Genomic DNA, 17,791 nt, shown 5'->3' with positions numbered 1-17,791 from the left:
CCCTCAGGAAAAATTAAATTTTCTCTAACACCACCTACCCACAAGAAATGAATAGAGTCTGCCTCAGGCAGTTATGTCCATTTTAGCTGCCAGAATCAAACTGCATGTGATGACTAACTAGTTGTGAAGAAAAAATAAAATCAAAGAATTAAGAAACTTAATGTACTAAGCATTTTCAACTCTGAAAGGAAATCCACAGCAAATTTCAGTACAGCTAGATTAACCATATGGTCTGGTTTCCCCTGGTCACTGGTCCATGCTCATTTTATAAGAATAAAATTCCATAAACCTTTTTCATTCTCAAACAACCCTGTTTTGACAGAATTCTCTTATTATCCTAGTAATAAGCCAATCACATGGATATTGAAGATCAGATGAAATAATAAAATAACGAATGTGTAAGGACTAGCAGAATATACAGGACATTGGCCTTGGGATTTAATGTATTACTTTATTTTCTCCTAGCAAACCCCTTCCCACCATGAGGAAAGTATCATTAACACCCTCTTTGGTAAGCAGCATGAGCCACATAGGAATTAGCAAATTACAAAGCTCACAGGATATAAGTGGCAGAGCAGAGCAGTTGAAAAGCAGAGGCCTTGATCGCTATGACAATCTACATAAGAGTCTAAGGACAACTGATCAAGACCCCCTGGACTTACCTAGAGAGGATTATTCATAGTTTCTACCCCTCCAAAGTGCTTCAGTTTCCATACGCATTAACTAGTGGTCTACACCAAAACATGTAATGGTTAGTTTTTTGTGTCAAGTTGGCCACAGTTCGGTACACAGTTGTTGGTTTAATCACTACTCTAACACGTTGCTGTGAAGGTATTTTGTAGATGTGATTAATATTTATAATCACTTGGCTTTAAATAAATAAGATTATCCTTCATAATGTGTGTGTGTGTGTGTGGGGGGGGGTTATTTAATCATTGAACGCCTTAAGAGCAAAAGATTAAAGCATCATTTTTATTTTGTTATTTTCCAGATGAGAATTCATATCCTGGGCTTTTTCTTCCACTGACCCCAAAATGTCCTGGAATAGTGAAATTAAAATAACTCTTGTATCAGGAGACCTCAGATACAGCAACCAATCCCAGCACAATCCGTTTTCACTTACAGATAGTAACACAAAGACCCCAGAACATGTTACCAGAATAGCTGCTTTGGAATAACACCACACTTTTTTTTAACTCATTAGCTTAGCTTATATATATGTGTGTATGTGCATATCCATTTAACATGTTAAAACTAAAGATCAGAAAAGTTATGAAAGGAAAATAAGGAAAGGAAAAATAGGGTAAATGGAAATAGGTAACCAGCAATTAAAATGCAAAAAAAAAAACAACACACACCACACCTTGAAAAAGCAATACATTTTATAAAACTGATAAAAATGTTAGTGTTTAGTAAAACAAAGAGCCAATGAGAAAAGAATGACAAAAACAGTACTATGTCAACACAGTGGTAGAATTCAGAAATTATACCAAAATAGAAAATAAACAGGTTCCTCTAAGAGAAAATTTGCCAAGTGATCTTTTCAAAAAATATTTTACAGTGAATTTACTAATTGGTTCTGATATTTTTAAGCACATGTAAAAGTATATAGTCATGATACTGCATTTCCATTATTTTTATAATAAAAGTTCAATAATGTTCTTACCAAGTAGTCCTGCTTTTACTTCTTTTTAAATTGAGCAGCAATACAGCCTTAAGGTGTGTTTACACTCCGAAGGAGAAAAGGTAAGAATCCAGAACAAAGAAGGAGGATAAGAGAAATAAACAGAAAAATAAAAGGAAAACACAGGGGAAGCCAAAACAAAGGAAGAGGGAGGTCAGTTTATTTAGCAATACGGTGAACTGTGGGCTCTCTAATACAGCAACTTACAGAGACCGATCCAAGTGAGTTTACTGAGTCATTTTATGTGAAAGTTAAACCATAACTTTAATAAATTTAAAGTACTTAAGTCCACTTGACATATCAGCTCTGTGTGGTAAATAAAATTGTCTATTTTGTTTCCATAGGGTCAAAATACTTGGGAGAAGCTTAGGTAAATGGCCTCATAGACCGAAGGGGTTGTTAATTTTCTTTTATTGGTACACTGAGCCACTGCATTTAACTATGTAGATTCAGACTATCGACTCCTCCTATATACCCTCATATCATTGACATTAATAGGAAAAGGGTACGTAAAAGAGATAGATGGGAGTTAAGCTGGGAAGGAAAATTCAGCTTTGTGTCTTTGTTCTCAGGACAGGATAGAATGATATACTAACTAGTTTCCTCAGCTCATTCTGTAGTAATGTTTTTCAGACCTTAGCTCTTTCCTCCCTTTTCTACTACAAAGGGAGCATATGGCGCCACAGCCTTGCACAAAGAAAAGAAAACATGGCAGTAAATTATCTTAAATACACCTGAACTTATGATATCCAGAGTCAAGCTTTCCCTAGATGCCTTTTTTTTTCATATAATTCTAGATTTATTTTGCCATTTAAAGGTTTATTTTGGCTAGGGTTGAAATTTAATTTGTTCTTCAAAGAAACATAACAATGGAAATACAAAGATGAAGCTTTTGTTAGCTCCCAGGGAGTTCTGAAAAGTAATAATTACAAAATGATAAGACTCTAAATGAAAATGTCGCTTGGAAAGGTTGAGGTTGACAGTCATAAAGACCTATGTGAAGTGAAAAAAGTCACATTATTATATTCATGAACATAAATATAACTGCATGATGTAATTTTACATCTTTTGATGATTTCTTATATAAATGTTTCATAAATTTGACATAAAGTCCTTTCTAAAAATACTGTTCATTAGAAGTCTTAGAAAATACTACTTCTTTTGAAGATTAGTACTCATGAGACAGTATTATTAATAGAGAATTATTGGTAGATTGAAAAAATAATATAATGTAAAATATTGATACACACACTTATACATACGCATTGGATCAGAGAATAGCACATTAATTATTTCAGATATTTTTACTTATTTCCTGTCATGTCATTCAGTCAGCACTGAACAGGTTCATCTGAACTCATCCATTGCACCATGGTTCCACGTGTCCCTTGGAAATATACACAGAAACACACACACTTCCACTCACACACCCATACCACACAAATACATACAACCACCACCATAATGAACACAAGTCTAGCATTTGAATAAATCAAATATCTGTTTTTGTAAGGCTGATTAGAGACTAGGAGCCAGCTTTTGCCCAAGACTACGGCCTGAGGATCTTTTCTCACTAGGAGTTTCTATGATGCTTTCTGTGTGATGAAATTAAGCAGGATTCAGGAGAATGGCTAACTTATGCAGATATTTTTCAACTTTGTTTTTCTGGATTTCTAAAACATGTGTCTCTCCAATCTTATATGTTACAAGAAGGGATGGCCCATTCCCCTATACATAGACATACACTCATACATAAGGGTCCACGTCTTAGAAACCAACTGTGCCACCTTCCTGCCCATATGAACCTCCACCAAAACACCCCTGAAGGAGCTCTGTCAATTTCACAGTGCTAATTTGATGTGGAAGCAGCGGGAGGGCTGGTTCCCTAGTCCTGTTACTGTCTTTAAAGTTGTCATTTGATACCCCTGCATTACATGAACATGGCACAGGGATGTTTCATCCCGTCTGATTAGCTGATAGCTTTCCTTATATCTCAAAGAGACTCATGTTTCTATATATCTCTATGGTTTCTCTCATATGAATGCATTGCCTTTGACAGATACATATGTCAAATTGCTCCCGTTTGTCTGTGGCCTCAGCATTTGTTAGCTGCTCTTTAAGATGAGAATTCTAGTTAAAATTCATTGAAATTAACTATACAGTTTGATAAGATTGAGAGGAAATGTCTTGAGGACAAACATCTTCATGCTCTTCAAACGGAAAGACCAGCTAAGAAATATGAAGAACATGCTCCTCTGTAGTTGCAAAGAATTCCCTGAAATTTAGGGATATTTAGGGACCTAAATAAGAGAATTTTGCATTTTGAATGACATCTGCAGGAATTGCACAGCATGTTTTAAGAAGGAACATCATTCTGTAATTTAATCCTTTGGGTAATTAACTGGATTTTCATGTTATATAATTTTAAATTTTAACCAAGTATCTATGATTGTATATAAAATACAGTGAAGGTAGAGGAGTACAAGAAGAAATAGCACATGATTCTTATTATATATTTCCAATATATTTTGACATTGACTCTAGATTTGCCCCAAAGTCAATTGTTCAGACCTGTCAATGTACCAAATAGCCACCATCCATAACCAGTTCACTTATAGTCAATATTTTTCCTTGTTATATAATTACATACTTTATATAAATTTACTTGAACAAATTTTGTTAATATTATATCAAGTCTATTTTATTCCTCATAAATAGGAGGTTTTTATTTTTTAGATAGTTCAGCATCTTACTAGTAGGTATTTAAAACTGAAAGAAGCTTCAGTGGTCACCTCATAGTATTGCCTTCTTTCATCCATGGAAAAGCTGATGCTAGAAAATTGGAAGTGATTTCCTTTTTTGTTTGTTTGTTAATCCTCACCTGAGGATATTTTTTTCCATTTTAGAGAGAGTGGAAGGGAAGGAGGGAGGGAAGAGGAGAGAGAGAGAGAGAGAGAAACATCAATGTGAGAGAGACTAGATACTCCCACACCAGCCCAGACTAGGCCCGGGGGTGAAACCTGCAACCCAGGTTCATGCCTTGGACCAGGAATTAACCTAAACCTTTCAGTGCATGGGCCAACACTCTAACCACTGAGCCACCAGCCAGGGCTGAAGTGATTTTTTTTATCCTTACAGCTAATTAATGACAAGACATACCTAGAGCCGTGGTTTCTGCTTCCCAATTCAAAATTCTTTACATTACTCCATACTTCCTGATTTAAGTATCTTATTTTTGCACCTAGTATGAATTAGAAACATTAGGGATGTGAGGAAGCAGTGGACAAATGAATTGGCTTTAATATTTTTTTAATCTAATTTCCAGTCGGGCTCTCTGTGCGTGCTGATTAGGTAACATTGGGCTACTTATTTATGTCTCTATTTCTGTTTTGTTCATCTCTAGAATGTTTATAATTAGCCTTCATAAGTTCGTTAGAAGAATCTAACCATATCAGGCATTTAGATAATTTAACTTAGTGCCTGGCAAAAACAGGTGCTCAATAAATGTAAGCCATTAGTATAGCTCAGGTATTAGAAAACTTCTTCTGTAAAAGGCAAGATTGTAAATATTTTAGACCTTTTGAGCCATTGCAGGATGAAAGCAGTCATAGAAAATGTGTAAATGAGTGAGCTATGTTCCAATAAGACCATATTTATAAAATAAACAGATTTCACCCATGAACCATAGTTGATCAATTTCTAACACAGTCCATACCTGTCAAATCAGGCATGCAAGAATTAACCAAGCAATAAAATGGTAAATACTGTAGAATTCCATAACTTGGTGTGTTGTTTTTTTTTTTTTTTTTTTTTCCTGCAAAAGTCCACATGGAAAAAGATGGATGCCTTGACAGGATAAATATAAAAGGTCTAAAGTTATTTATATTATTACTCCTCAAGGATGCATTTAAGTGTGTTTTATGGTTGCTGATTCAACCTGGAAAGACAAATCAATAATGAACAGTTCATATATTTAACCAAATACAGATGCAAACATATAACTCACTTAAAATCCCATGCAAGTTGTTGGTCACAGAGTTAGCATAGATAGATGAGATGTAATAACTGAAGCATGTTCTCAGGACTGACTTGTTTTGTCTCTGTTTCTCTGTGTATATCATGGTATGGAAGAGGAATAAAAGGAAAGAGGGTCAAAAATTCCACCTTGCAACTGGAAGCCACATGTAATAATCAGCTCTTCCTTCTTTATACCAAAGCACTGAGATGAAATCCACAAAGAATTCCAAGGAAATCACTGAACTGGCCAGCAGTGTTCCATCCTTCTTTTGGAAGAAGGCCTCAGGAATCTTCCTTTGGGAATCTGCCCCTTGGCCACTCTTACTCCTAAGGAATTGATGAAGTTAGCATGAACCCCGATCCAGTGGTCGGCAAACTGCGGTTCATGAGCCACATGCGGCTGGCGAGCCGCAGTTTGCTGCTCTGTTGACTAATGAGTTTGCCGACCACTGGGATAGGGGCTTAATCACAAGGAACAACAACAGCCTGTAATTATTGGAATCGAGAGTCTAGGTCAGTGGTCGGCAAACTCATTAGTCAACAGAGCATTTCTCTAACCACTGGCATTGGTTCAACTATGTGTAGGTTCCAGTCAGAGAGATCAAGACACAGTGGAAAGTTCCCTGAGATGCCTAGGAGGGAAGCAGGTGTCTTTCTTCCTTAAGAATATAGGAGCTGTTTATTCTGATGGGTCAGGGGGCACTATTAGAAACCAGGGTGAATTTTAAGTGTCACTGGATGTCATTGTACCCACACCCTGACCTGCCTTCACCTCACTTCTTCAAGTCCCTTAGTGAAGAAAGAACTGAAGACAATAATTATAGAAGTGATGGCTCACTTATGTTTTTGAGGGAAATTGAAGCAAAGTGTAGGGTGTCAGTGTGTAGACTTAGCTGGCTTATGCAAACCCTTGGTGGTCACGAAAGCTGCTTACCCTCCCCTCAGGGAACTGTACAGAGGGGCGCACTGGATGCCGAAGCAGAAAGGAGCTCATTGGGTCTATAGGGCCTGTGCGATCCAGAGCTTGCCATTTAGGCTCCCTGTGCCTCAGTTTCCTCTTCTGTAAACTAACTCCAGGACTATTTCTGCTTTTTCTCAGGACTTCTGGGAGGAAGCAACACTGACAAACAACATCTATTTAACAGCTATATGTCAGCTCTAAGCATATGACTATAAAACCTGAACTTCACAGAACAAATACAGCCTTAGATGTCCTCAAGTCACCCCAGCACCATCACTAGGGCAGAATTCTCTCACCTTCCATTTGCCTTGACCATCCACCACTGGAGTAGCAGAGCGCCCAAGCCCTCTAAGGCAGCATCCTAAAGACATTGGACACTGCTGTCCCGGCCCCACATCTCCTCCACTAGTTCCCCTGTAGCAGGTTCTTCCCCTCCACTGTGTGATAACCAGCCATAATCTGCTCAGTGTAAAATGTGCTTTCTAATTAAAAGATTACATTATGTTTAATTTTCACTTAAAAAATAAAAAAGAATACAGGAGATGGAATTGCTGCCACTATCTTTCTTCCATATAATGTGGAAATTGTGAGAGCCAGGGGTTGTCACCCTGGGTACAAGCATTGTATGCAGAGACTTAAAATAATACTAATACTTACTTTAAAAGTGACTTTTATAATCACAATTCACTGGCAATTCTAAACAATGTTAATGATAGAAGAGTCTCCCATTGAGGGTAGACTGCTCCACTTGCCCTCCCACCCCCAACACACACACATTCTTCGTACCCACTGCCACACAGAGCCTGAGACTTTCAGAGAGTAAATGAATCCTGTTCATGATGATATCACAGAGCTCTGAGTCTGGTCATGCCAAAAACTAGCCTTGCCTCTGGATGTTCTGTTGCCTGAGAACAAAAATTTAATTTATTTTCTGTTTAAGCTAGTTGGGGTCTTGTTTTTAAGCCAAAGTTTCTTTTGTTTCCTATTTTAAATAAAAATTTTCAGGTATTAAGTTTATAAATATACTATACATTTTAATGATTGCTAAATTCTTATCACATCATTTTAGAGTGTTTACATATAGCAGTTACTGAAAAACTGGTATTCCAGGTATAGAACACACAGTGATGCCTTTCCATAGAAATGTCTTACTCAGCTATTACCTGAAACATGGTTTTTACATATCAAGGTTCCTTTAGTCTTCAAAAAAGTAAGTAAATAACTAGTTACTTTACCCACTTATCTCATTGAACAACAAATTGCTCTGAAACAAATAAGATCTCACACATTGACCTAATAATGTCACACACACACACACACACACACACACACAATACATGGCTCTGACTTTTGATCAGAGTCCATAAACTTTTCTAAAACCACTATAATCTTTCCTCTAGGCTAGACACCATTAACAGTATCTTCCAAAAAGAATTATGTTATGTTCTTGTTCTGTCTGGGCATCAGGTATAAAAGTATGTTCCATTTTTATTGTTGGTTTAAATTTTGTGGATATTATTGGGGGAAAATATGTAATAATTCTCTGCAACCTCTTAATGACCTATCCTGAGTAAAGGAGGAAAAGTGAGAGATGGTCTGTTCTTCCCCAACCCCCACATCATAACATCAGTCTTCTGATTGTTATCTTCATCCTGAGGAAGCTTGGTTTTAAGTTTCCCTTTGAATCCTGGCTGATGAACGACTATCAGCCTATGCCCTTTGCCCAATATTTGACTTTCTCAGAAATATATACATCAACAATTAATAACCTTCTCAAAGTGCTATGGAATTAGCTTTCTGATTATGTGATTTAATTGCTACAGTGGTCAGACCAGGTCATGGGTACCGCTTCTTCACAGGACAATCTGATACCATGCACTGAAGGACAGAGAAAACTGGTAATTCAGGCTAGAAAGAGATAATCTGCATTTTTACAAAGTCTGAAATGAACACAGTGATTTCATATATATCCTAATATTTCTACTATTGCTTAGTAGATATTCTTCAGGTTATACAATAAAGACAGTGAGTTAGAAACTACATTTTTATTCAGACTACATTTATATAGAGCTTATCTGATGCTCCCTCTGTGCCAAGAACTATTCTAAGCACTTTCATGTATAAACTATAAGTAACTTACTGAAAGGAAGATACTATTATTATCATTGTAACTTTTAAAAAGATGATAAGACAATCAGAAAGAGTTCAAATCATCTGTACATGGTCTATAGGTAGTAAGTAGTAGAGTTAACATTTGAGCTGAGTCAGTCTGGGTTAGAAACTAATGTAAATTAAAATAACTCTACTACCTCTCAGGAAATATTTAAAGAATATACAGTGACACACTTGGATTAAAGAAGAGTCTACTGGGGTTCTTTTTCCAGGTAATGTGGTGTAAGCATATGCCCATGACTTACAACTATAAAACCTGCATACATGTATAGAGCTGCTATTTGATAACTCTAAAAAGTTATTAATTATCTGACAGTGAGTTTACCATTTTAGTTTCCTCTGGTATTTTCCAACCCAATCATTTAAAAAAATATTTTCTCCATTGATTTTTAGAAAGAGTGGAAGGGAGAGGGAGAAAGAGAGAGACAGAAACATCAATGTGAGAGAGACTCATTGATTGGTTGCCTCCCACATGGATCACAGATGGAGCCTGCAACTGAGGTACATGCCCTTAATCTGTATCAAATATGACACTCTAACCACTTGGAAAAAATTGTTATCTTCAATCTTAATTTAACCCAAGGCCAGATTGGGTACTAGACTCTAGACAGAGGGGACTCCAGGAGAAGGCTCCTAGTTCTGGTTTGAAGAGTAGGAAAGGAAATGCCTAGATTCATGTAGATTTCCCTTATTTTTGTTTTGTTTTGTCTTTTCTTTCTTCCATTTAAAAGGAAAGTCATCATTCTATCATGCAATGTCCTCTGATCAATCTTGTAATGGCAGTAACTGCAGCAGCAATGGAGGCCCAGGGGGACCATGACTAAGGAGAGGAATCTTCCTCTGTGATTAAGGGAGCTGTGATCCCCAGGAAGTAGCAAACCTCTGATGTTTATCAATCTCTTCCATTGTCTCTCTGGGCCTAGAGGTGGGCACAGCAGAGCAGGGAAATCAAATCCCCAGATTATTTGTCAGAGGATCAAAGAGGGAATCCCAGAGACCCAGAGAGTACTCTGGAGATCATTGGGAGAAGCTCAGAAAAGCAATCCTATAAAGTTTATTTTAGAAACTCCTGAGCTCACCTCCACACTAGGAACAAATGGATCTGATCCTAGTCAGCATAACAAAATATGTGAGCAGTCAAGTACCAGTTACATCATAGCCCAGGCCCCAGACTGGCCAATGAGTGAGAGAAGAAGTTCAACACTTACATGCAACCAGGGTTAATTCAGTAAGAAGATATAACAATTCTAAATGTGCTTATCTATCTATCTATCTATCTATCTATCTATCTATATATATATATATCTATATATATATATAAAAGGCTAATATGCTAAGTGTCCTTCCCACTGTCCAACTGGTTGCTATGACATGCACTGATCATCAGGGGGCAGATGCTCAATGCAGGAGCTGCCGTGACATGCACAGAGAAACGGCAGCGCAGACCTGGCGCCGGCAAAGCAACACTCGGCTTCCCCCAAGTGGGACAGAGGCCCCGCCACCACCTGGAGCAACAGCCCACCAAATCACAGCCTACGCTGCCATGGCGCAAAATGCAGCCCACAGCCCAGCCTAGCCCAGAAAAGGTGGTTGTTGGCGCCCAGTAATGACGTCACATTCTTGTTGACATTCTGAAGCCAAAATTGTCAACAGAATATGTCTGAAGAACAGTCATCAACAAGTACTACCAACACTGGTAGGAAATGCCTTCATAGCAAAAATGAGGTAAATCAGGATGCAATTATCTAACACAGTTGTGGTGGAATGACTGTTACATGTCAATTTTGACTATCCCTAAATTTCTCTGATGAAAAATCATCTGATGGAAAATTTACTCGATGTTGTAGCAAAGGCAAAGTTTGTCCAAATGATATAAATTTTCCAGAATACCCAACATATTTTTAAAAATTAATGATAAACGAAGATTCTGACAGTAAAATTTTCATGGAAAATATTCATTGTTATATCATGTTGTTATTGTTTATTTATTAACCAATTTATATATTATTTTCATGTACATTTTACTAATTTTCTTTCATCTCTGACACTTCTATTATAGAGAAAGGATGAATAGTGATATTAAAATGTTTCTTCTAATTAATTTCCTTTCAATGTGCATGAATTCATGCACCGGGACACTAGTGTGTAATAACAGACCTTCAAGACACATAAAACAATGGCTTATATAACTGAAAGAAGATATATAAATATCTCTAATTGTAGTTACAGATATCAACATTTCTGTAATGTTTTCCTAGGACTACCACAACAAAATAACACAAAATGGGTGACTGAAGCAATAGAAATTTATCATCTCACAGTTATGGAGCCTAGAAGTCTGAAATTAAGGTATTGGCAGGGTTGGTCCCTCCCGTTGGCTATAAAAGGAAACCTGTTTCAAGCTTTACTCCTAATTCCTGGGGGTTTGCTGGCAGTCTCTGTCGTTCCTTGGCTTCCAGTCTCTTTATATGAGATTCTCCTTGTGTGTGTCTCTGTCCAAATGTTCCTTTTTTATAAGATACTTGTCACATTGGATTAGGAGTCCACACTATTCAATAACCTCAGCCTAACTAAGTACATCTGTAATGGCCCTATCTCTGAATAACATCACATTCTGTGGCACTGGGGTTAAGATTTCCATTTATCATTTTGGTGGGACACAATCAAACCCATACAATTTCTCTCTCAGTAATAAATAGAAATAATAAATAAAAACTCAGCAAAGAATATATAAAAATTGAATTAAACATCCACCAACTTGGCCTAATTAATATTCATAGATTAGTCTTTCCAACAACAGAAAAATATATATGGAGAATTAACAAAGATAGACTTTATCTTGGATCATTAGGAAAAAACTTTTAAATAATCCATGGATTAAAGAGAAAACCCAAGGAAAATTAAAACTATTTTCTAACAGAAAGGCTTGAAAATACAACAGAGAAAAAAATCATGATGCTGATAAAACAGTGTTTAGAGGAAAATTTATAGTAGTGAATATTTTTCTTTAAAAAGAGCATTGACATAACTGGTTTGGCTCAGTGGATAGAGCATTGGCTTGCAGACTAAAGGGTCCCAGGTTCAATCCCAGTCAAGGGCACATGCCCCGGCTGTGGGCTAGGTCCCCAGTAGGAGGCGTGCAGGAGGCAGCCAATCAATGATTCTCTCTCATCATTGATGTTTCTCTCTCCCCCTCTCCCTTCCTGTCTGAAATAAATAAAAATATATTTAAAATAAATAAATAAAAAGAGCACTGATCTCGTGTCAATAATCTAAGCTTCCGTGTAAAAAAAACCAAACACACACACAAAAAAAAATAGAAGCAAAACAAACCTATATCAAGCAGAGGAAAAATAATAATTAAGATAAAATCTGGATCTTTAAATAAAAAATAAATAAGTATCTAGCAAAACTGACCATAAAAAAGAAAGAAAATACAATTACCTATAACAGAAATTGTGACAGTGATAATTTATCTGATTATAGAGTGATATATTGTATGAATTCAAAGTGTGAACTGTAATAGAATGTAAACCTAAAAATTGAGAAGCGCTTTAAGATTGATGTGACTCAATTAGCATGCTGGCCACACACTTCACAGGGGGTAGCCCCTGGAAGCCACTCACAGTCTGTTCCCTCCCCCTCCCCACCCCAGGTAAGGCCTGGGCTGCCCCGGGCAGTGTAAACAAACTGGCTATAAAAGGCGGACCTGAGATGCCTACAAGAACACTGGATCGAGTTCGCTCCTCGCGGAGGTCTCTGGAGTCAGAGGCCTGTTGCTGCAGGTTGAGCCACTGCAAGCCGAGGACTCCCGAAGGCATCGCTGAGCTCCAGGCACAGCCTAGCCTGTTCCAGAACCGGAGCTGTTCCAGCCACATCCAGAGATGCCCGCCCCACAGCATCAGCATCCGGGTCCTCTAAGCCAGCGCCCAGGGCACCAGGAGATTTGTAAGTTCCCTGTGTAAGTATAATAAACCGTGTGATTCGAAACTGCATTGATGTCTCTGTAGTATATTTCCTCCGGTGGTTCTTGTAATGTTAAGTGGAAAGTAATTAATAAACCCTCGAGCCTTAGTGCACTCTGGAGTAGCCTCGACGGTGCAAGACTACTGTAAGTCCCACAATGGACTCACTCCTGTACATGTTAATAATAACATTTATCCTGATGATTTAGTTACCGTAAATGAGTCAGCATAGCCTACACTGACTGGGACAGAAATGAAAGATACAGTATTATTGCCATTTCCACAGACATAAAAAGAAAGTAACTACTGTGAACAACTCTAAAAATATAAATTCCTCAACTTAGATGAGATGTATTCCTCAAGAAACTCAATTTACCAAAAACTCCCACAATATAAAATAAGAAACAATATTTCCATAACTATCAATTAAATTGTATTTAGTCCAGAAACAGACCTATACCAATATGGTTAACTGTCAAAAGTGCAAAAGCAATGTAATGAAGCTAGGAATGTATTTTCAACAAATAGTATGGTTTTTAGAAAAAAAAAAAAGAGAAATCTCTATTTTCCGGTGTTAACTCCAAAAGCACTGTCTTGATAAATATCTCTATCAAAATTAAAAAAAAAAAATGTTTTCCCTATGAAAGACATTGCTAATTGAATGATAAGATAAAGAACAGACTTGGGAAAATATTTATAAATCACATATCTACCAGACTATTATCCATAAGAGTAAAACTTAACAGAGGAAAAACGAACAATCCAATTAAAAACTGGACAAGATATTGAAGAGGTACTTTAGCACAGAGACATGCATATAACCAATAAATGCATATAACGATGTGCAATATTATTAGTTATTAGGAAATTATAAAGTAAGACCACAGTGAGATACAGCTCCACACCTATTAAAATGGCTAAATTTAAAAATACACAAAGTGCACCCTAGCCAGTTTGGCTCAGTGGATGGAGCATCAGTCTGCAGACTCAGGGTCCCAGGTTTGATTCTAGTGAAGGGCACATTCCAGGGATGCCAGATCGGTCCCCAGTGGGGGGCATGCAGGAGGCAGCCAATCAATGATTCCCTCTCATCATTGATGTTTCTGTCTCTCTCTCTTCCTCTCCCTTCCTCTCTGAAATCAATAAAAAATATATTTTTAAAATAATACACAAAGTACTTATAAGGATGTAGAGCAACTGGAACTTATACATTGCTAGTTGGAAAACAAAATGCCCTCCCAGACATGCTCCAGATGACCTGCCAATCTCCCTCCTGGAGAAATAAAAATGTATGCACCCACAAAAACCGTGCACAGTATGGCTAGTGACTCTATTCATATTCACTGAAATAACACAAATGTCTTTCAATAGGTGAATTAATAAACTATGACACAAGCACAAGCAATAAAAAGGAACATACAATACCATAACTGGGATGACTCTAAAAGGCAGAAGTCTGAACCAAGTGAAACAGGAATTTTTAGGGGTGAAAAAGACAGGTTTAGGAAATTTTAGAAATTAAGAGGACCATGGAGGAAGCACAGGGCTGCAGAGCAGCAGAAGGTATATTTCCATAGAATGAGGGAGCTGGGAACAGCAAAAGGTCTATATTTACAAAATAAAGGGAAGGAAGCCCTTCATCCAGAAGGAGAAGAAGAAAGCCCAAAGGGAATAGGAAAACAATAAGGAAGGAACGGGGGAGAACCTCACTTGACCCTTGTGAGGTTCGACCTTTGAGCTCAGGAGTTACTATGGTAACCAGTCCAAGGAAATAGTGACCAATCAGAGGGGATATCAAGGCGCAAAGATCAACAGCCTTTATAAGCCATGGAAACAGGGACTCAGTGGGACTCTTCTTCCTCCCCATGTGGGAGTTTGTACTTGTTCTTCAAAAAATTTCCACCTTTGCTATAGCACCTTCCATCCATGGATTTGAAGCATAGTAACCTCCATCTTGGGTAAAAACTGCTGTTTAAAATTTAACCCTGCTCTTCTGGCTTCTGTAAACGTTTGCTTGCTTAAATAATAGGGAAAAATATAAGACTACTCTCCATTCCAGAGAGGCCATAAACTATGCCCCAGACAGAGTTGTCAGTGCTGGCACCAGGCCAGGTCTTGAGATATGGTCTCACGGCCTGTCCCAGCACACAGGACTTTTTCTCAGAAGGCCCGGAAGTCTCATTCTAAATTTGGAAAACAAAGAGCTGAAAAATATATAAATAAGGGAGAATTCCACCATATTGGGCCTCAGAATTTGAGAAGCAAGATTTCCTCTGGGCCCGCTAGCGAACTGAACAGGACTCCAAATAAATTTGGCTTATTGATTAAGGCGTCTTCTGATTTACAACATAACAGATTCATTTTTTGATTCCCATGGACAAAGAACTTGGGAACCAGTCTTCCCAGGGGAACACCGCATGTTCCACTCCAAAAATTCTGTTTCACAAGGAAGCCAATCTTAAAAAGTCACATACCTTTTTAGAATCATACAGTTGCCCCTTGAACAAAACGGGTTTGAACTGCATTGGTCCACTTATATGGGGACTTTTTATTCAATAAACACAGTTGCCCCTTCCTATTTTCAGTTTCATAACCATAGATTCAACCAACCGCTGATCAAAAACTGTATTTTCACATTCCCAACCATGGATTCCCAACTGCAGATGGAAAATACTCATTTCAACTTGCAGTTTAGTTGAATCCAGGGATGCAAAGGGTGGACTATGAAGTCAAAAGTCATACGTGGATCTTCTACTGCATGGGGATTTGTGCCTCTTACCCCAGTGTTGCTCAAGAGTCAACTGCAGAGACATAGAAGCATGGAACAGCCTGCAGAATATCAGAGGGAAGGAGGGGGAGGGTGGGTGGGTAGGAAGAGATCAACCAAAGAACTTGTATGCATATATACATAACCCATTTACACAGACAAGGGGAGGGGGGTGAAGGCCTGGGGCAGGAGGGGGCGGGGGTTGAAGGCTGGCTAGAAGAGGTCAATGGGGGGAAAAAGGGGACATAGGTAATACTTTCAACAATAAAGATTTTTTAAAATAATAAAGAATACAGAAAGTTACACAGAAAGAAATAAAATCTCCCACAATCTGACCTCTCAGAAATAATTATGATTAGCATTGAACGTGTCCCCTTTTTCTGTGTACACTATTTATAAAATTAGTTGTACTTTAAAAGAAAAAAAGTCAAATGCAGTGTTTTCAGCCATCCAGGGTTTAGCCTTCCGGGGACTGCTGTTCTGCAGGTGGCACCCTGCTGAGGACCAGAAGGCAATACAAGATTAAGCCCAGGGCATTGGAAGTTACAAGCAGCTAATTAAAGCACAGGAGCCCAAGAAAAATGAAAACGAGACCCATTAATCTGGGAACAGATTATGAATATGGGGTTTTAAACATTCACCAAATTGCATACGACATGGCCCCAGCAGAGAGTTATGAACAATATGTTCACAACCTCTGCAACCACCTCTCCATTAAGGTGGAAAGTTATGCAATGCCCAACAAAACCACGGAGGTGTTGCGGCTGCAGGACCAAGGCAGCAAAATGTTCTTGGACTCAGTTTTTATCCCCTAGGAGCCAGTGGTTCAGATCAGCAGTTTAACTGTTACATTAGAAGAGATTTTATTTAAAACTAGAGGCCCGGCTTACGAAATTCGTATGCGAGTACGGTCCCTTGGCATGGCCTGTGATCAGGGCCATCTTCCCTAGCTGCCCACAGCTGGCCCCGCCCCCCCACTGCCACCCACCCCCAGATCCCCATTTGCCATCAGGCAATCAGAGACTGCCAGCAGGGGGGGAGGGACCCCAAGGTTGGCCATTCCTGCCCCCTCACCAGCCCCTCCCCCGCTGCAGGTCACCCTCTGTGTGTGGGGCGACTGGCAGGGCAGGGGCCTTGGCCTGGCGCCGCCTGCATCCCCCGCCACCCACCCCCAGTTCCCCATTCGCCATCAAGTGCTGGGAGCCTGCCTGATGGGGAAAGGGACCAAGAGGTGGTCAGTATGCCTCATAGTACTTGGTCAAGGAGTCATTCTGGTCGTTCCACCGTTAGGTTCAACTTGCATATTGCCCTTTTGTTATATAGGATAATGCCAAGCAATCTTCCTGAAGGAATCAAATTGTTAGTGAAGGAGCACACTGAAGAAGAGTTCAAGGGGAAGTTCAAAGCTTGGCCAGAACTGGGAAAACTGTTAAGTAATTTGAACTAACTCATTGCAGACTCTTCCATGCCAACACTGATACTGAATGCCAAGGGGAAGAGCTTCCTGAGTGGTCCAAGTTGAGCAGGAGACCCTGACCATTAGACGTAAGTACCACTCCCCTCAACCAAGAACGCCTCTTCTTCTCTGTGGAGGAGTGCTTGCCAATTGTCACCACTTTCTTTTTTTCTTTAAAGTATTTTTATTGATTTCAGAGAGGAAGGGAGAGGGAGAAAGAGATAGAAACATCAATGATGAGAGAGAATCATTGATCAGTTGCCTCCTGCATGCCCCCACTGGGGTCATAGCCCACAACTGGGCATGTGCCCTGACCAGTAATAGAACCATGACCTTCTGGTTCATAGGTAAATGCTGACCACTGAGCAACACCAGCCAGGCCAATTCTCACCACTTTCTTTTGAGTCAACCTTAGGTATCCCCCAACTAATAAAAAATTGCTGTTTAAAAAAAATCAATGTATGACTCCATTTATGAAAAGACCAAACTATAATGATACAGAGGACAGATCAGTGGTTACCAGGGTGGGGGTGGAGGGAAAGTTTGACTATTAAATAAAGAATGAGGGAATTTGGAAGATTGATAGAACTGTTGTCTCTTGATTATGTTGATGGTTATATAAATCTATACACTCATTAAAATTTATAAAACTATATACCAATAAAACATCAATTTTATGTATATTAATAAAAGATATAGTACATAATTGAAGAGGCTATGATCAATTCTCAAAGGAAAAATTCTAGTACCAAAATGAGACACTATTTAA

The 17,791-nt window shown here is 38.6% G+C and overlaps 1 pseudogene; it reads left to right on the top strand.

Moving 5' to 3' along the window:
• Nucleotides 1-12,548: 12,548 nt before the first annotated feature.
• Nucleotides 12,549-17,013, top strand: LOC103287821 (39S ribosomal protein L48, mitochondrial-like; annotated as a pseudogene).
• The last annotated feature ends 778 nt before the right edge of the window (nucleotides 17,014-17,791 follow it).

The sequence above is a fragment of the Eptesicus fuscus genome, chromosome 11, assembly GCF_027574615.1.
Source record: "Eptesicus fuscus isolate TK198812 chromosome 11, DD_ASM_mEF_20220401, whole genome shotgun sequence".
Lineage (NCBI taxonomy): Eukaryota > Metazoa > Chordata > Mammalia > Chiroptera > Vespertilionidae > Eptesicus > Eptesicus fuscus.
Note: the sequence above shows the minus strand (reverse complement) of the source record. Positions and strands in the feature narration are given on the sequence as shown.